The 20553-nt window shown below is 45.7% G+C and overlaps 1 protein-coding gene across 4 annotated transcripts in view; it reads left to right on the top strand.

The window, feature by feature from the left end:
• LOC146820913 (uncharacterized) overlaps window positions 1-20553 on the top strand; it is a 358187-nt gene that overhangs the window by 10450 nt on the left and 327184 nt on the right. The gene's annotated exons all lie outside the window — the stretch shown is intronic.

Here is a 20553-nt window from a genome sequence, read left to right as displayed (position 1 = left end):
AGTACTTGTTGAAGGACCCAGTAAATGGCCTGATATAGTCCAGTGACCCTGCCTTATACAAATGTAGGTCTAATTTAGAGTTTAGTGATAAGCCAAAGTTCTCCAGCATTTGAAAGAAAATCTAAATATGGTTTAAAATCCACCCGCTGAATTTCCTCCACCATACTGTCCCTATAATGGAGGAAATTTAGCATGTGGATTTCCCCTTAAATCAAGTTTCCTATACAAATTGGGTATTTTTCAGCTACGATCTATCTCTAAAAGAGACCCAAGCTTTACAAACATATCCCTAAACCCCAAAAGTCAGTGATAACTGCAAGCCTCCGGAGCGTTGAAAGCACCTTAAGTTTTGGTCTCTCACATCGGAGGCGTATTTTGTCCCATTCAATATTCATTCATCTGTGTCATAACTCACAGCTTACCGAAAATGCTATGAACTCGCCTACCTCATGTGAACTTTTGTTGTTAAACGCTGCCTACCTAAATTTGAAGGAGCTAGCTACTACAATGAGAATAATCGGGTACTCTTTCGCCAAGTTTTACACAATTGTTTTGACTTTTTACTTATTTTTTCACAAAATATCAACATTAATCCCTATAAATGTAAAGATAATACACATAATGCAAAAGTACATTGTAGTATTACTTTTCAAGGCTTTTATAAGGGATGCAATCGTAATAGATAGTTCTGTAGATTTTAACACAGCCTCTACCGGAGCTTCATTTACACATGAAATTCTATTGTTATTTGCCCAATCGCACTTCACCAATGGTCACAAAAAGCATGATGCCTGGTTTGTGACAACATTCACCGTGTGTTCCCTTTACTAGCCAACCACAAAGCAGTTAAAAAAACATACACCTTGAATTTGTGTCAAGCGTTATTTACCACACCTTACTAACTTACATTTAGGCTTTAAAAAAAGAAATGAAAAAATAGTGCCTGATGGACTAAATCCTTTTGTAGTTGCAAACCCTGTTTAGGTCTTGGCTAGCGAAGGCTGCGCTTGCGCAGTCTCGCTCGCGAGATTTCATGTTTTTAGGTACGGGGCTTGAACCCGCCCCTCTTCTCCATTGGCTGGCTTCCTGAACGGAGGCCAGCCATTGGAGGAGAGGGACTTCTGTCCATTTAAGCCCCGTCTTTTTCGGATTCGGGGCGTGTTTTTTACTTTCTTTCTCTCCTCTGGAATGTAAACATTCCAGCCAATGGCAAGAGGAGAGAAAGAAAAACACGCCCCCGAATCCGAACATGACGGTGCGTTTCTCCGAGGCATTTTTGCTTGACCTCGGAGAAAGACGTCACTATCTCCCTTTCCTCCCCGCCATTTTTGACATTTTAAAACGTTCGAGCATAAAATTGCCACATCTATGGTTAATAAACCCATCTACTTCATCCCAAAACGTATAAATAATTACTTGCAAGTGGACAATTACGAATGCGCAGCGATGAAGCGAGAGCACATACCTGCTTGTATTTTCTGTTGATCATCCGGTCGTATCCGTTTCCAGCCCTTCGTGTGTCGAACAGCATAAAAAGACTGAACCAGGAAGATCCACAGCTTATCACGCAGAGCCTGGATCTTGCACGTAAAAGCCTGTGTTCAAGCAACAAATCAGCAGCTGGTTTTTAAATTATTAATATTATTTATAATTTTTATTTTATAAATAATAAACGTGATCTTTAAATAGATCTTAGAATGACATCTTATTTTAATAGTGTGCTAGAATCGTGTTCAAGGGTGCTCCTTAGATGTGTCTACTACACACGCGCATACTTTAATTTGTGCTTTTAATGCGCCTCTCCACAGCATTGGGCACTCTTTTTCTAAACTGAAAGGTACGTATAGCACAGAAACGGCCAAACGCCCAGTAGAAGTAGGGTCACCTGTACCCTGTTCCAGCATCTTCTGGGGGTAACTTGTGGCATTCGCTGAGTTCAGTTGCCTGCACCTCGCATTTGACCTTGTGTGACAGCTGGCTGCTTCAGGCGATGTGCAAGGAGTCCCGCTGAAGGGACTGCGCGCGCTTGCGAAGGCGCTGCGGCGCGTGCAGGAGTGCTCTGCTTGCATAGTGGGAAAGCACTGGCACCGAGCACAACAAAACCTTCTGATAGTAGAACCTGCGTGATGATGGCATCTAAGTGATGACATCATTGAGCTGGCTTAGGGAGTGAGTAGATTTTGACGGGAGTTATGACTGTTCGCTATGACAACGTGGCTCTCACCAGCTGCTGATTTGTTGCTTGAACACAGGCTTTTACAGACCACGGACCACAAAAGAGAAGTCCGGGTGAAATGCAGTTTTGGGGTACCACCTCTCCATCTCCACTGGTCACCCTTTACCAGGTTGTGCCTTTCACGGTCACAAATTATCATTTAAGCAAGCCAATAACGTAAGTGCCAGGACGCACCTGATTGTCAAAGGAAAGCAGTGAACTGGAAACATGGTAGCGAGGTGGCAGCCATATGTAGGGGGTCTAACATTTTTTAACTTGAATTTCGCTTCATTTAATTACCAATGAACACATTTTACGTAGAAAATAGAACATTTCCATCTCTACTCACAGGTTTAGCCTAACCTGTCCATGTTTATTACAATAAAACCTTATTATTCATCAATATGTACTTCCATTTCCATTCCACACATTACTTATAATATCGTTTCATGCTGATAGCTTAATGACCATCCTTTAATCACCTCATTTGTCCGTCTCATTAAAAAGCAGACTTCGAGAGCAGCCACTTCTCAAATACACAATCTGAGGTGTGATCACGTTGGTCTCAGTGTGTGCACGCCACGCTGCCTGCTGGCCTGGCCTCTAGGACAACACCAGAACTGAGGAGTCAAACACAGGGGAAGAGACAGGTATAGGCCAACACAATTCCCTTATGCTTCAACATAGGTGCCCCCGCCCCCTCCACCGGATGGGCTCGACCTCTAATGGGGAGCTTGAAATAAATCTTTGAATCTGGATAGTTACACTAGAAGAATAGCAGTAACGAGAGCGCGCCTATGTGGAAAGAATAAGCATACGGGCGGATAGCTGTGCGCGCAGGAATGGGTGGCTGCGGGGGTTGGGGGGGGTTCTGGTAGGGGCTACTAAAAGGCAGCCAAAAACATGGTAAACATGACAAGGGAAGTGGGCAAAACAGGGGTTATAAGGGCTGACCTGTGAAGCAAGATCGCCGAGTACAGGCATGGAGGCAGGAGCGCCTGTGCGGGAGACTGCATGCAAGTGTTAGAATGCAAAGAAATACATAAACTTCCAAAATAAGGTAACAGGGCATTCATCTGTAGTAAACTTAAGTGACTGGGCGTCAGATGGCACAGGTGTGCAAGTTACAGTTGTTTTTTCTGGGTGCACGCGGAGAGGGGCTCGGATACACAGCAGCGAGGAGAGGGGTGATCGAAGCACTGGCAGCCCGCAAGCAGGAGGCGCAAGAACCCACACCGAGGCGAGTGATTCGCCCTCCCGACCGGGCTTCACGAGGACAGGCTCCAATCTGGTGTTAGAAACAGAGAGCGCGGCGGTGGTCCTGGGAGGCAGGCCATACTAATTTGAGAGTGATTAAGCTATTGACATTGTAAATAACAATGCCGTTTCTTTAAATGTTGTAAAAACAAAAACATAAACAAAAATAATGTCATGAGCAATGCCAATAATAGCTCTAACTTTAACAATGCCGAGACCGTTGCATTGTAAATGCTTGTTTTCACAAAATCAAAGGGTTTGGAACTGCAAGGGGCGTTTCTTTATTACAAAAGCCATTTTATGAAAAGTCTTTTGCAATCCTTTCCTATCTAAATAGGAGAAGGTGAGAAAGGGACATCCCCCGCCTACTTCTGATTCTGAAAGGCATGCATTAAGGGTTTATGACTGCAATTGCAGTTGCAGACCTTGATGAGTTACTGACCCGAGTTGAGGTGGTAGCTGACCCGCAGTGGTGAAGCGGTCCCTTAAGAGTCACTTACCTTTTGGGAATTGTGTTGGCAGCATCGAGGGGAGAAGGCAGCTGCCTGGTCTCCCATTAAGTTTTCAAAAACAAAACCTTTTTTATTGAAAACAACATGCATCACCGGCTCAATCGAGGACACAGGCTGCTTTAAAAAATATATTTCCCGTTTGGAATGTAGCCATAGGGATGGTGGTCTTCTGACCCTTACAGGGCACCATCCCTGTGATTGCAGCCAATCACAATAGGTCGCGCATTGCGATCTGCCTGATGAATATTATTTGGGCTGGTCATTATGTGCCCTCCTGTGATTTGGTATTTTGTGAACCAACCTATTAGTACATAGATTAGTTTACAAAATATTACTAGACTCACAAAAAGTTGCTTGCACAGGTCACAAACCCTTTTTTGTGAAAGACGTAGCACAATAAAATTGAAGTGCTGACTACTTTGTAGGTGCAAGAGGGCTTTTTTGTACATTGCTAAATGCCTATAATCCAATTGTAATGTGCACAATGAAAGCATTTATAATTTTGAGGTGTCTGCGATCTACTCCAAATGTATAGCAGCAAGGCTGATTATTCAAGCCCTAGACATAACAAGCATTAAAAATGCAATAGGTCTCGCATTTACAAGAGTTTGAGCTATTAACATTCCAAATGGCAATGCCTTTTATTTTTGTTTTTAAAAGAGAAATAAAAGGCATTGTTATTTACAATGGCAATAGTTTAAACTCGCGTAAATGCGAGGCCCATTGCATTGCAAATGCTTGTCTCGTGCTGGAACTGTAATCCTGCCTTCCTGTCCCTGCCTAGAGGGCAGCTAAAGTATGAGTTTCCTGGAGATAAGACCTGATTTATTATGAGGTCTTTGAGCTTGACATGAAGGCCCCTTGATGTTTACAATCCCCAGGAGTCGTTTTTAAAACATAAATAAAAGGCCTAGTCATTTACAATGCCAATAGTTGAAAGTCTCGTAAATGCTAGACCTATTGCATTGCAAATGTAAAACACATGATAAACTAGTAAGTAGTGCAATTTAAAAACAAATAAAGGATAGAAGCTGTCTATGAGAGACACAAAAACAAAACCAACTTTTGACACAGAAAACAAACAATCTATAGGGAGAGGATGTGGTCTAAGGGTCAGAGCCGCCTTTGGAGCTGGGAACCAGGTTGGAGTCTCGGCATCCCCACAACATCCTGTGATTCTGGGCAAATCACTTAATCTCCCCGTGCCTACCAAAAACAAGACCTATTGGCTATGCCAATGCTTGTTGTTTAAGGTTTTCTCAACAGGGTGCTAACTGCACTGAGTTGGGTGATAGTAACCTTAACAGAAATGCTTCTGTGATAAGCAGCCAATTAGAATGTGGCAGATTTGCAAATGGAGCCGGATATGCGAATCCACAGTGGTCGATGGGAGAAAAAGCACCTTAGTCTAATGGGGTGATTTAGGTTTTGAACTGGATTCACAAATCCACAGAGGATCCATGAATTAACAGTCAGATATTGCTAAAATGCAGCCTCTTCATACCCAACCGACCACCCTTTTAAACACTAATTTCTGTAACACTATTGAACGGATTTACATAAAACCAACCAAAGGCAGTTCCTTGAGTAAAGTTCAGCCTTCATGGCAAATTTGGTGTAATTAGTTTACTGTATAGAGGAATAAAGAGCCCCATAGAATTAAAAAGGCTGTGGCACTTTTCGGACCCCTTTCCCCTATTTCTTGGCCCTGCTTGACAGATCTGCACTAAACTTACCTTGAAAAACCCCAAATCAATGTACCTTTATTGGAATGTTTTGACCCTATTCGTCGATCAGCATCATGGTTATTATGAAAAAAATGGCTTTTCTATGGAAAATCTATGCAGGTGTATATCTCACTGAGCTCTTCTACTGGTTCCCTCAGGGTGTAACTACTCCCTCGCCTCTGGATCCATCTGACTCACCGGCTCTCTGCACTCTCAAGACCAGTAATCAGCTACTCCCCGTCCTCAGCCCACTACCCAAAGGCCGGGTTCCTGCCCTCAGCTCCCTGCATGCCTCTCCCTCCTGGGCCGGGCTGCTCAGAATCGCCCTGCTCTCCCTTCTTACTGCTCCTTAAATGCCCCTCCTGCCCTGCTTCTTATCTAATGTATGTTACCCAGCGGGACTGTTGATTAGTCTGAAGCCCAGACCCTCCCCACCCAACTATGCTGCAGTGACGGAAAACAAAATGATGGGCCTCTCTGCTGAATGCGAGGATGGGCCCGAGCGTCACTGACCTCCGAGACAATTCGACCCCGTCTCCCTCTGTGGTTCATGCACCACTTATTCATCGACTTTGTTTAAAGTGCTTTTCTCCAAGGGTGTACGTAGAGGCGATGAACAGACATGCATCGCTTGGAACAAACCCTTTAGCTTTGAATAGAACTCCAGCTTCAGGCAGAGATTGCAAATGTAACATCATGACTTTTTAATAAGTCGATGAAAGCTCGAAAGAGGACGGGATGGTCTTGTGGAAGAATCTTCTAATGGGAGAGGACAGAACTGTTTTCCTCTTCCGCCTCGTTAGTCCCACTTCTTCACCCCCTCCCAGCCCGCCCCCTTACCTTTCCCAACCCCTTCCTCCTCCATACAGGCGGCTCCTGTCCCACCCCCTTACCTTTCCCAGCCCCTTCCTCCTCCGTACAGGCAGCTCCGGTCTCCAGGGTGCCGGTTTATTGGGCTGTCTGGAGGAAGAACGGGGGGCGCCCGCGCTCTTTTCCATCCCGTGAGGTGGAGGAGCTTCTAGGCACCCCTTTCCTCTCTCGAGTCCTGCTGCTGCAAGTTGTTCCCAGTGCTTCAGGACAGGACCGAGCAGGCAGCAATCACACTTAAGGAGTGATGTGGCCTTGAAGCCCTCGTCCAGACACTGGCGCAGAGCCGAGTGGGAAATCCGGAGCTTGAATAAAAACAAGCGCACGCCATCACGTATTTGCTCGGCTTTTTCAGCCGAGCCACTTGGACGGCCTTGCCTGTTAAGGGGTTTCTTAAGAAACCTTTTGCGACGAATGAATACAAAGCAGGCGAGGCCATCCAAGTGGGACGGTTCAGAAAGCCAAGCACATACGTCACCAGCACCTCTGTGGCTGGCCACCGTTTACCATAAACGGTGACGCCAGCCAATGGAAAAGAGGGGCAGGGCTTAATGCCCCTTACAGAAAATACCTGTTAACACTAAATCTCGCCAGCGAGAGTGCGCATGTCTGCGCAGTCTTACGCCAGGCGAGACCTAAAAAAGGAGTGTCCCACAAGGATGCCTATCTCTCTGCAGATAACAAGGGTCTGTCGTCCATTTTACATTTTCGTTGTCTGATTAGTTTAAATAAGCAAAGAAAGGGCACTTCCTGTGTTTAAAGATGTGTTGAGATGTGCATCAGTGTGGAGGGATGAGTGAGACTATGACATTCACTGAAAGACTGTTTCTGCGACAGACAACATCATGTCCTTCTATCAATCTCCAAACTTTTCCAATATATTTCCTGTTTATTTATATAGACGCACAACCATTGTGGAGGCAAATCATTCTGTGTTCAAGGCCCTAAGCTTGAGAAAGATCTACTGTTGGATCTAAGGTGCGTTGAGCGTCTTCTTAGAGTGAAAGCTAAAAATGCTTTTTTTGTGAATCCTCTGTATGCTTTGCCTTGTCTGGAGTGTAAGTCTGCCCTCCGCTCCATTTCCTAGTTCTTTACACCATCGTGACCATGGGTGTAGGAGCGATTAAACAGTAAATAAAAAATACATAAGAACAAATGTTCATATTTATGTTTTTTTTGTCAGTATCTCACATATGACACAACTGAATTGACTCCTTTGTTATACATTGTAGCTGTGAATTACGCTTGTAGTTCTCTTGCGATGCTCTTGATTGCCAGAAGTAGGCCTGGTGTACTATACCTAGAAGTCACAGCACATTCATGTGACTCTGGCTCGAATTATTCAACATATTAAGGTCCTTTTGTGAATTAGTAGTAATTTTTCCCTAGGGCTAAGTTGATTCCTTTGTCTGAAAGTTTGCTGATGCCCTACATTCACTATCCTCTTGTGCCCCACACAGTTTCCTTATCTTAAGTCCAACCATATTGTCAGTTACTCAGAAGGAATTCCAGCAAAGCAGATTCAAGGCTATTGTTTTAGGAGCTTCCAACAATGTATGCAATAATATCCTCATATGTTTTATCATCTATGACTTCAGAAAAATGGATACTTCGATATTCTCAATATTGTAACTCCAGTACATTCACCTTTAGCATATTTGTGTGATTCCCTTAATCACCAACATAGCAGACTAACAACACCTTTAACAGATGGACACATCTATACGTCCAATGCGTGCAGAAAGTAATCAAGTTGTTTAACCGGTTTATTGAGAATAGTAGCAGGTTTCACAGAAAATTCGGTGCTTAAAGTAGCTCAATAAATGAAGCCTGCTGTTTTCCCTCTGGCTCAATTACCCAATATTAATTACAATTTGCCTGTCATATTCCAGTTCTTTTTAATATCTACCTTTTTACCCTGATGCCAATTGCTTCATCATATATTGCTTTCTCCCTTTTACTGATTCACAAATGTTTTTGTCATAACTTCTTACAATAAGTGCCCCCCCCCCCCGGCCTCCACAGCACAGAAATTTGATGTCAGCACCTGAAATTAAAACAACACATGTTCCATGGGATGCTTGATAAGGAAATTCATTTTACCATGATTTATAGATCTGCGTGCATCTCCTGTGAAGCAGATGATGGACGAGTTTTTCTCTATGGGATAATCTGTCTGTCCAAGGCTTTTTGTGCAAGACCATGTCTATCCAGTCTTTGAATCGTGAATACCCTCTGGTTTGCACAATGTCTAACATGTTGCTTTCACACTTGTGATTTTCTAAAATAATGTGTGCTGACTTTGTCTAAGTTCACACTAAACAAATACCACATGCCTACACACATACAGACATATACGTATTCGTGGTAGATTCTATCGACAGTCACCATTGCATTAAAACAAGTATCTTAATGAATAATATAAATTAGCCCAAACCTCTGACAGAGTTTAACATTTTTGTATATGTCTTTGTTAAGTCGAGCATTTGCATTGAAAGGAGGGACCAAATGTGCCCTGGGTACTTTGCACCACTTCACCTTTTACTCACAATCCTCAATCAGCATGATAGTGGTAGGTGGCATCAACGTCATTGTGGATTTAGCACAAGGGACCCGTGCACCAGAACTAGTTCGTAAATTAGTAATCTTCGAATTAACCTAACAAATCAAGTAACAGGTATTTCTTCTTGTTAAGTCTCCCCGTGGCAGGCATACCATTTTGGTTCAATCCCAGGTTTACTACCCTAAGTAGTTCTGGGATTGTGTCACTGTCCATGGGTGGATGCACAGGAATGTCCATGCTCCACACATGGAATGCCCCCCACTACGAAAGGTAACAGAATGCAAAGGAAGCCACTCCGTTTTTTTTTTTTTTAAAGTAATGCAAGCCGGTGCAAATAGCCTCTTGCGTTGCTTTTAAATACCATTTAAGGACTTGTGTTGCCTTTCAACGACTTCTGTAATGCAACCACAACACAAGTCCTTAAGAGATCTGGCACTGAATTTTGAGACTTCATATGATTCCACCTGTCCCTTCTATTGGTGTAAGAAAGTATATATTGGTTTAGAACAGTAACATGCAAACTTTAAATACAATTGAGCACGCCATTGAGCACACTAATCATCGACTATGTTTGAACACACAAAGGACAGAGGGCCATATGTACTGCCCTTTTTGTGGTCACAAATTCGGGGAATCAGAGTTTGCAAATGCAAACCAGAGTTTTCATATATTTCAATACTATTTTAAAAGTTTGTAAAGTTTTACAAACTCTTAAAATGGGATTAAGTCTAGATACCGACTCAGTATTTGGAAGGAGCATGTTTTTCATGTCTCTTCCAAATATGGAATTTGGATCCAATTTGTCATTGGTTGGTGTCCTTAACTCTAGTTGCAGATTATTGAAACGTTGCCACAAATTGGCGTCATCTGCAAAAGGAAATGGGTGAATTGAGCAAACGTTTCTGTAAAAGTAGGCAGTAGTCCAAGAGACAGTGGCCGACTCTCATATAAATATTTTAAAAAGGGAAAACTTTCTTTTTTCTAAAAAAAAACAACTGTCCTATTTCCTTTAAGGAAATCGGGCTACTTAAAAGGGTTTCTTCATTTTAAAACAATCTTAGGCATTTGTAGACCGCCATCTTTGTGTCTGTATCCAATTGGAGTGAGTCACAATTTGTGACCTACCCGATGAATATTAATTATGTGGGTTGGATTGCGGCACACTGCGATTCCACACTGACCTCTTGGTACGTAGGTTGGTTCACAACATTCAGTACTATTCGACCCATGTAATGATGCAACTGGCCCAAAGTTCCTGCCATTCTCCTCCTCATTCTCTTTATTGTCAGTTTGGCAATGGCTGCAAGGGTTAGCTACTTACATATTTAATGACATTAGTGCCTCATACTAAGGAACAGAGTTTTACCTTGGATCCCACCATAGACTTAACATTTTCTACCCGGAAACTTCATTAGGTAAAATAATTCTAGTAGTACATCCCACCAAAGATCTCAAAACAGTTGTCTTGGCATTTCTATCTCAATCCTGGATAATAAGAGTGTTCTATTCTGGTGGAGTTAATCAAGTACTTGCACACTTTAAATGTTGTGCTGTATTCCTCCATCAGGCTAGTCATAGGCATTCACTGCCACATTGCAATCTATCTTGCTAGGCTGGGTTATCTGGCTAAAAAACTGTCTCTGGAGGCCAGCAGTCCTCATTCTTTGCTCAGTAAGTCTGCCTCTGGGTCTACACCTGTATGTGTCTATACAGCAATAGAATACCTCAGTGACGTGCTTTATGCACAGTTAGATGGCAGTCAACATCATTTTATGTGCATGGGCCACTGTCCCATATACATGAAACACAATCAAGTTATTTTTATTAATCTTCACTGCACTCCCTCACATTATGATTACAAAGTCTCTCCCAGAGTATTCTGGCAGCACTCATCTGCTATTAGCAAATGTAATGAAAGTGGCATGTTCTCAGGGAATGAATACACGCCAGACAAATAAATGCCATGTTTTCCTCATTCCTATTTATTTTCTCTCTCATCTGGACCCACCTTGTAAATTCAAAAACTAATTTAAAAATGGGTGACTTGGCAAAGTGCTTGTTTTCTGACGTGGCATGACCCATTGCCCCACGCAGTATGCTCTAAGGGGTGGAAGAAAAATGTGAATGACACATGCTCTAAGGGGTGGAAGAAAAATGTGAATGACACAACTGATCAATAGAAGAAGAGGGCTGGCTTAAATTATAAGTATATTTTACATAAAATGTCATTTAAATCACAAGGTGTTGGATAAAGCTAAAACTGAAAAACACACGAGGACACAGAGGCATTACACACTTAAACAACAGGTCAAGTAAGCTATGAAAGTAGGTTGGTGCGGTTGGGCATTTGGTGGTCCGATTTCAATAAGGTACTTATAAGGAGATTTTACAAAGGTAAGCTTTCCTATTACAGGAATGAAAGTGACAAGTTTCCCATTTGTTGTGAATTCTTGCTGTCTTTGACTGGCCGACTGGAGTTAAATGCAGGTTATATTTTGTAAGTGAAAACCAAAGAACCTTGGGGTATATTCACAAGAACGTGTGCTAAACATCACCAAAAAATACTAACGCAACTTTACACATCACAGCCCAATGCGGGAAAATAATCCTGTGTCAACGTGGAATTCACAACACAGCAGTAGCGTGCGATAATCCGCCGAAAATGTGGCCAATGACCGCGATACAACCACCCCGACGGAGATAAAAACACAAACCACAACACCAGAAAACTTGCGATGAGCCCATCCGCGATGAGGAAAGCAGGGATAAGCACCGCCAGGACCGCGAAACACACGGCAGGTGGGAATAAGCACAACAAAAGCCTGAAAAAGTAAGACAGACCAAACAGAAAACAACAGCCAACCACAATGGAGGATACCCGAGCCAGCAGACAACCCCACCAAACCCAATGGCAACAAAACATTGTACATGGCAGGCCAACTTGGAATAGATGAATGCAGCCTGAGAGCGGAGGAGGGCAATGGCAGAAAACCAGAACTCCAGCAATGATGCGAAAGGCACAAACAAGCACAAACACACCAACAACAAGAAGGCAGCAATGCACACCAGAGGTGGGAGTCCAACACCACAACAGGATCTGGATGATATGGATAAAATGGTCTCCACCACATCAGTCTGGAGATGGTGGCAGGACTCGGGGACAGGAAACTGCACCAAACAACAGACACAACAGCAATAGGGAGAGGAACCAGCAGGGACTGGGGACAGGGGAGATGGGCACAATGGCACACATGCACAACTAAGCACAGCACAACTGCAGACAAACCATGAACAAGAGTAACAACACCAACCAGGAGCACAAGTCACACAATCCGGCAACATCACACCACTGAACAAGCACAGAAGTGAAGACAACAATGCCTGAAAGGGAGAAGGGTGAGTCAAATCAGAGCTGAAGGGACATCTCACACACACCGCAGCACACAAATAGGAAGCAGAGCACCCCAACATCCAATACAATGTGGTTACAAACACCAACTTGTGCATAACCAAACACAGGACACAAGTTCATCCGCCTGTGACAGGTAAACGGCCATACGCATCTGGCAAAGCACGAAACAGGGACATGATAATGCACAAGTACAAACACACATCCTGATGGGGTAGCAATGCACGGATTGCACGGAGCCAGAGTGTCTGTAACACACACATTGGCACACAAATCATGACATAACACAGTTGGAGATAAGTGAAAGTGCGGAAACTTTATCAACAACTGCAAGTCAGTAAGGCCAAGAGAAGTGCCATGATATGCAGACAAATGCAGCAGCATGTCTGAATGAGAAACGTGGGAAAGCGCCCATGTCCACCTCGGGGGAGTCCCTCACCAACACAAGTCAGTGCCAACCCGTGTTGGTTGTCCGCGCCTAGAACATGAGTCCTGGCCACTGTAGCCATGTCCACTGTCGTCTCGGGACCTGTGACCATATCTACAACATGCAACCATGTGTCGTGACAAGTGCAATGGCTCACATCCAGTTGTGGCTGAAGGTAACTTGTCACTCGTCCAAGAACACGAGTGCAGCTGCATAGGCCAACATCTCCAATGAGTGATCGTCATCCACCACATCTGATATGTTGTCGACGTAATCCATCAGCAGGCCCGGACAGATGTGCTGACTTCAACCAGTGGACCCAATGTGCACCAAAGCCCAATCAGGTAGTGGCTCAACGTGCTCACTGCACACAACGACTCGTGCAATCTCCCAGGTCCAGTTTCCAGCCTGCATGCCAAACATCCGTGCATGCCATAAGCGGTCATTCTGGTAACACTCCTGGTTGTGGGCAAACAGGAGGCGCACACACATGTCGAAATCCAGGTCAGCTACCGTTACGTCGGTGAGGCAGACATCCATGGACCACTCAACTATGCACGAGCGGCAATGCAACACAGGCTGCACGCAGGTGACGTGCGCAAGGCGGAAGCTCAGCCGGTAACTGATCCGCAGCACTGCCAATGGCAGTGCCCCCAGTACATGCAGCAGATGTGTACGGTACAGCTCCACGTGACTGGAGTAGACCATGTGTCTGGGATGGTCTGCCATTGCGTCAGTGGCTCTGCTTGAAGCGGCACTGACCTGCCCTGAGACAGTCCTGTGGATGAAATGGCACAGCTCGGTGCAATGAGCAGTGTCTGTGTGCAATGGATGCAGAACTTGGGTGGGGTAGGAGTACGTGTGAAGGCCATATCACGCAGGCCAACTATGCCCAAGGACCACTGGGTGTGGGATGTGTACACGTTGGTCTCCCGCCGGGCAGTACAGAGTGTGGGAGATGCAAGAAAATTCCATTGTATCTGTCAGGGGGTGCTGGGCACATGCAAGTTCCTGCTCGGAGCTGCAAATGTGCTACCGCCTGATAGTACAGACAAAGGACCTTTCATCCCTACAGTAACTTCACCAGCTGCATGCATACAGGATATGTACAGAGGCCGGTTGTTGGTGTGGTGGGACGTCTGTGACCCTGGGAATCATGTATGATATGCCCAGCACGATGCACATGAGTGGACTCACTGTGTGTCACATTGCCACACGGCTGCTCCTCCCTGCCACAGGCACCCACACTTGTGTGCGCTGCATGGTTGCATCACGTTCACTCCTATGGGACACCATTCTAATGCCTGTCCACGCATGTCGTGCACCATGCCAACAACTCCGCGATGCTGGCCTTCGAAGGTGTGCGCCCACTTGGGTGTAGGCCAATGGTCTGGACAGGTCGGACCCAGGTGTCCAGCCCATGGCTGGCTGAGATCGCGCTGCGAATGAGGCGAGCCAACAGGCTCATGCATCCACAAGACTGATAAACATCACACCTGGCATGCATGTGCCAAGACCCTGAGTGTTCTTGTGCTCCTATATGTACCCGTACCTGCAGGCTCACCCTCCTAGTATATGCCAAATTGCCACATCGTGTACTGTGGCCCTGGTGGCGACGGCACCCCTAAACAGAGACAAACTTACTGCACTTCCTGCACCGGGCCAGGTCCGGACCACGCCCTGCCCCCCGCCGAACCAGCACACGCAGCCTGTGCATGCAGGGGGGCAGGTGCGGGGCTACATGTTCATTGTCACTGCCAACGCTGAGGTGACATGGCAATGTCCACAGAAGACGGCACACTGTGATGTTGCAGGGCCCATGCCCATCAAGCTGACATAATGAACACACGGACACACTTACTCAGATGGTGTGAATGGCTACGGGCACATGTGCATGGCCACATTTATTATCAGCCACACTTACTGAGTGACACCTGTGTTGGATGTGTGTGGGGTGTGTGCACACCAGCCGGCAAGGGCTGCCTATTGCAGTCAGAAATCGACAACAGTGTACATCGTAAAGGATACAACCATTCAACCATAAAGGACTCATGATTTGTGCTGCATAGAGTTAGTAGCTCTGGATGCACAGCGTCCTGCATGGGCCTGCTGCCACGGGCCACTGACTTGCGGTGCACTGGGGCAGTTTCACGGTTGGAGAGTATGTTCACGGGATGACAAGGGGCCTTGTCTCGAAGTGTCTTGAAGGACAGTGGAAGGTGAACCCCAGGGCAGGATGCAGAGGGCAGGCCCACGCTGATACAGTCACTATGTTGGAGATGAATGGAACAGATACATGTCGGACACCAAGTCAGGTCCAGCCAGAAGAAGATGCAGAAAATCACCAGGTCATGGGCTCTGACGCCACCAAGGTCCAACAAGATGGTGCCCATGACTCATTGCGCACAGTTAGTGGCACCAGTGCAGTTAGGGGATGCCGCCTGGGATGAGGTGTGTCCAATGGTGTGGATTCCTCCACATCTTACCCAAAACACAGTTCCACATGTGTGACCTACTGGACTGCAGTGTAGGCCTGAGGCTGCGGTCAGCATGGGCCATCCAGCGAATGTTGCCGGCATAGGTTGATGGCCCCAACGGCCTGTGTAGTTGAGGTGCAGTGGCCCCACGGGACGTAGATGTGCGATGAATAGGGTTGATGGCACCAGGTCAGTTGTTGATAGTGTTCGGTCACCTCCGTGACTGTGACCCGGCTTTCATCCGGACTGAGCCGCATCTTCATCTTACTCCTCTCCGTGCGACCACAGGTGTGGACTCTGCCATTCGTGTTTCACGACTAGGTGCTGGATGTGGGACTTACTGGTCCGCAGGGTAGTCCTGGTCCCTCATCCACGTGTTGCCGGCTGGTGTTGAATGGAGTTAGTGGCACCACGTGTCGCCGGCTGGCTTTGAACAGGGTTAGTGGCACCATGTGTCGCCGGCTGGCGTTAAACAAGGTTAGTTGCACCACGTGTCGCAAGATGCGCATATTGAACTATGCCTCACCGATCAAAGGGAGTCTGGTGCTGTGGCCGCTGCCCCGGCTTTGGGGTTACTGCTATTCAGGACACAGTTTCACATATGGGACCTACTAGGCCGAAGAAGACGCCGGTGTAGTATGTGAATAAGGAAGGAGTAATGTGGGCCAGCGTCGGGGGCCAGCGATGGTCTGCGGAGGCTGCAAAGGGCATGGAACTGGTGCTTGAAGCTTGCACTAGCATGTGGTGGACCCTCCTTGACACACACCAGTGTCGGAAGGTGATCAGTGTGGCCGTGCTGCGCAGGGGCGGGCCTGACGAGTTTGGGGTCCAGCGTGCCGAGGTACGGCAGGCGCACAGGATCGCAGGCGACTCCGCTCACCAGAACGGCGTCGGCCTAGTGGCGTGGTGAGAGGCGCCACCCTGGCAGAGATGTTGGGCTTTCCGGAAGAGGACCACGCCCAGGGCTACATGCGTTCTATTCACACCCCTACGCTGGCCTGGCATACGCCAGGCCATCCCACTCCGCTCACGCTTACGGGGGTACGTAACAGGCAACATTTCTGTGAACTCCCCCACTGGCCGGGGTGACATGGTTGTGTCCACTGTCTACTACACTCCATATACCAGAGGTGTATGTCGCCATGGATATGGGTGTGTACTGCATACTGCGGTTTGTCCAGCACTTCTTCGCCACTCTTGGCATTGTGTGCTTTCCCAGTTATGGTTCACCTGCATCCTTCACACATGCCTGGTTGCCACCTCTCCCCACATTGGGCTAGTATGTGGCTGAGGTGCCATGCCGTTGATGGCTCATGTTCACGGCTTGCCGATGTTACCATTGTGAGTTGTTATGTCGTGTCTGGTGGGTGGGCATGTTGTTTAGCATGTTGGTTTTGATTTTGTGATGTGTGCATTGCCAGAGTTGTGAGTTGCATGGTTGTGGAGTTGAGGTGAGTGGGGTGTTCATTTGGAACTTGCCAAGGGGCTGTGCATTTCCCTTGGGCCATCCTGGGGATGCTGGATGCAGATGGATTGTTGGAGGATGGAGCAATCGTGCACTGTGGCTGGATATTTGGAGGCGAGATTGGTGGAGGTTCCACGGTGTTCGGTTGTTGCATGCACATTGATGTGAGACTTTGGCTTCCTGTTGCGGTGATTGTGTGCTGTGTCGGCAGGGGGCACAGGTTTGACTTGTGTGCTGTGGATTGCCTCAGACTCGTGTGTGCATCCAGCTATGGCGTATGGGCCTTGCTTGGAGTCCAGCGGATCCTGCGCATTGTGTTGGACATATAGGGACTGGGGTAACAGGCTGATGGTGATGTCCAGGTCAGGTGTGAGGGACTTGGATGTGGCTGTGTGTCTCTTCTGACTGTGGCGGGTGTTGGTTGGGAAGTACCAGCGGCCAACAGGTGCAGCACAGCCAGCAGCTTTGTGTGGAGTGGGATATTGGGTGTCCGCTGTGTTAGTGCCGTGGGCCTGTTGGGCGTTGTTGGTCAGGATGCGTACGATGGTTGTCCTTTTAGTCAGTGGTGGGCAATGACATTGTCAGGTGTTGGGTCTGTGTGGCTGGTGCATTTCCTGGGGGTCCGATGTCTTTGTCTGCGTTGCCTGTAAGGTGGTCTGGGGGGGGTGTTCCGGGTCAGTGTTGAGGTCCTGGGGTGGTGGCGGTGGGTGTAGTGGCTCTCTTGGGTATTCGGCCCGCATGACCGGTGGCTCCATGGCATCTTTTGCCTTTCCGATCTGGCTGTGGGCTTTGCACCCTTTTGTGGTGCAGGCTGTGGTCCGACTTTGCACCAGGTCAGAGCAGGTGTTATTTTCCTGCTGCTAATGCGCCTTATAGCCTGTTTTGTGTTCTTATCGCAGTTCTGGCTGGTCGTTGTGAATGTTGTGGAGTGGTGTTGTCGCGGCTTTGGGCACGGGAACGCCTACTCTGCATCTCATTAGTGATAGTTGCGGGGGTCTTCTGTGGCGAGGTTTTTTGTGGCTGCTATCACGGGTAAACTGGTGCTGTGGGCTGTTAACACCAGCTTGTGAATGGGGCGATCGATTTAACGCAACTTTGGCTGCGATAAAGTGCCGTTAACTCGGTGTTAGCTCCTTGTGAATATCCCCATCCATGTCTTGATGAAAAATAATGGGTTGAATTTAGAGTTACAGATATTTGATGAATTATTAAAGCTCAACGTAGTATAAAATCTGACGTTTTTCATAAAGCAACATGTGTAAATTAGTAGCCAAAATACACCTAATTTCTTAACCTGCACCACGAAAAACTCGCCACATGCTTATTTTCACTCAGCGCTACACATCTCACGGTGCACAGCTAATGTCAAATTTTAAATGAATATGTATTTTCTCATATGTTCTTTCCAAAACAGCAACAATGCCTTGGAAGACCAGAAACCAGTCAAACCCCATTCTGATGCTGTGTTCACTGACAATTATAGCACCCTTCTGCCTGAAATTGCTGTAAAGAAGTATTTAAATTCTGTGCTTAAATGAGAACGAAGGTAGTGGATCATAATAGCAATGAAAACACATTGTTTGTAATGAAACAGATATTTAACAAAGTTAACATGTTCATTCTGATTACATATTACATTTTTGCTTACTGGAAGTCCATGAAATGTATTTATTTATGCATTTTATTTTTATTTAATCATTCTCGTTTGTCAACAGAAGATACGAGTGCCTTGAGTAGGGTCGGCGCCTCAATTTGAGCACCAGCGGGTCACCCTACAAGCCCCAAAGCTGAGAAATAAAACGGTAATACCACTTTATTTTTTAGCAACCCGTCCTACACTAAGTGTCAGGACAGGGCTGTGCCAGCTCTGCAGAGTGGCAACAGCAGGGAGCTGTGTGCTTAAAATTGCATGTTTCTCCTTGACAGGCCGTCTTGGGATGGCCAGTCAGACATATGCATTTTAAAGTTCTCTAACCTAGCTGTCTTAGACAGCTGGGTTATAGATAGCGCAGGCCTCCAGTGCCCTTAGAAGTGCTGGGAGAGCCTGGTCTATCCTATCCCGGTGCTTCTTTCATGTTGTGAAAGCAGTGAATGTGAAGAAAACATGCGTAAATCACCGTGGTTACTGTGCATGTCCTGCAATTTTTCATTACATGTGTTAAACTTGTAATTTCCCAGTTATTGTGTGGTAATAGCCTGCAGTGTCTGTAATACTAATCATCATAGTGCCAAGCCTTACTACGGGCCATTTGTAATGAGGAACTCAGTGACCGCGCAAAAACTGTGAATGAGCACCAGTCTCTGTCATGCAAAACAAGAGACTTGCTACAGACTTTTTTTTTGCTGAGCATAAAGATTGAATGGATTGCTACCAATACAGTTTCCCTATCAAAATTTGAGGGCTGTAGATAATTTTAGGTGGTGATATCATTACAAGGAAACAAGCACAAATAAATCATTTTCATCAAGTCATCAGCTTTTCACAGTTTTCTTCTTTTGGTTACATCTGTGCATAAATATTTGGGCTTTCATTTGAAAACTCATGTTTGAATAATATATGTAATACTGCTTACCCTTAATTTTAATGTAATTGCCCCATTTTACAAAACAATATATTTAAGCACTTTGCAAATTGTTCTGAAGATAATTTGCTTCTGAATGTAGATTCAATTGACGACTGTGATGAGAACTACGTTTATAGTTTAAAAATGAAATTGATACTTACCTATGCTCTTTTATTAAAAACTAGGTGTGACATCACAACATTTACTCCTTGATGCACCAGTTTTGGAGGACTTTCCATTTCCTCCATATACGAACTCACCTGAGGTGTTCCACAATGCCCTTAGGGCCCCACCGAGACCTATAGGATAGAATTATAGAGTACTTTGTTTCTTCCTGTCCACATTTGCTGGAGATGGAAGCAAAACATATCTGGGCCTTGAAAAGTTCACACAAGTTAAAATATACGAAGCTTGAGCAGTGCAATTGGTACTATTGTTGGGTCTCATCTTACCAAAGACTCTTTAATTTTAATAATCTTTTACATATATAAATACATATTACCTATCGCCAGTAGGTAGTTATAGTTAGGACCTAGTTACTATAGGAAAATGGCAACATTCTATTCCCAATAACTTTGGCGCCGATTGACGAATTTTCGCGAAATTTTAAAAACAAATTCTTTGTTGAGATCAGCTCCTTTGTTAAAAGTTTGGGGGTGATTCGTGAAGGGGGGCTGAGATAAAAGGGGGGTCCCAAAACGTATTTTTTCTATGTTAATTTCCATAGGAAACTTTAGACAAGGCTACAGGTCGAACAGGTGAACGGAATTACCCCAAATTTGGAAGGGAGAAGGGTCTTGGTCTAGAAAGCACGCCTTTGATTATTTGGTGTAAATCCGTTCAGTAGTTTTTGAGAAATATCGAAATTTACAGATATCGATATTTGGGAATTCTGCCATCTGATTGGCTGAGGCGTTACGAGCATGAGCTTGCTGGTGATTGGCTGCGAGCGGTGTGAGCATTTGCAACTAGGAAGTGTTGGCCGCCATTTTGTGATTCAGTTGAAGCGAGTAAGGGGAAAAAGGGGAGAAAAAATTGGGAAAGGGGAGGGTAGGAGTGCTGTGAGGTTT

Source organism: Triturus cristatus, chromosome 6, assembly GCF_964204655.1.
Source record: "Triturus cristatus chromosome 6, aTriCri1.1, whole genome shotgun sequence".
NCBI lineage: Eukaryota > Metazoa > Chordata > Amphibia > Caudata > Salamandridae > Triturus > Triturus cristatus.
Note: the sequence above shows the minus strand (reverse complement) of the source record. Positions and strands in the feature narration are given on the sequence as shown.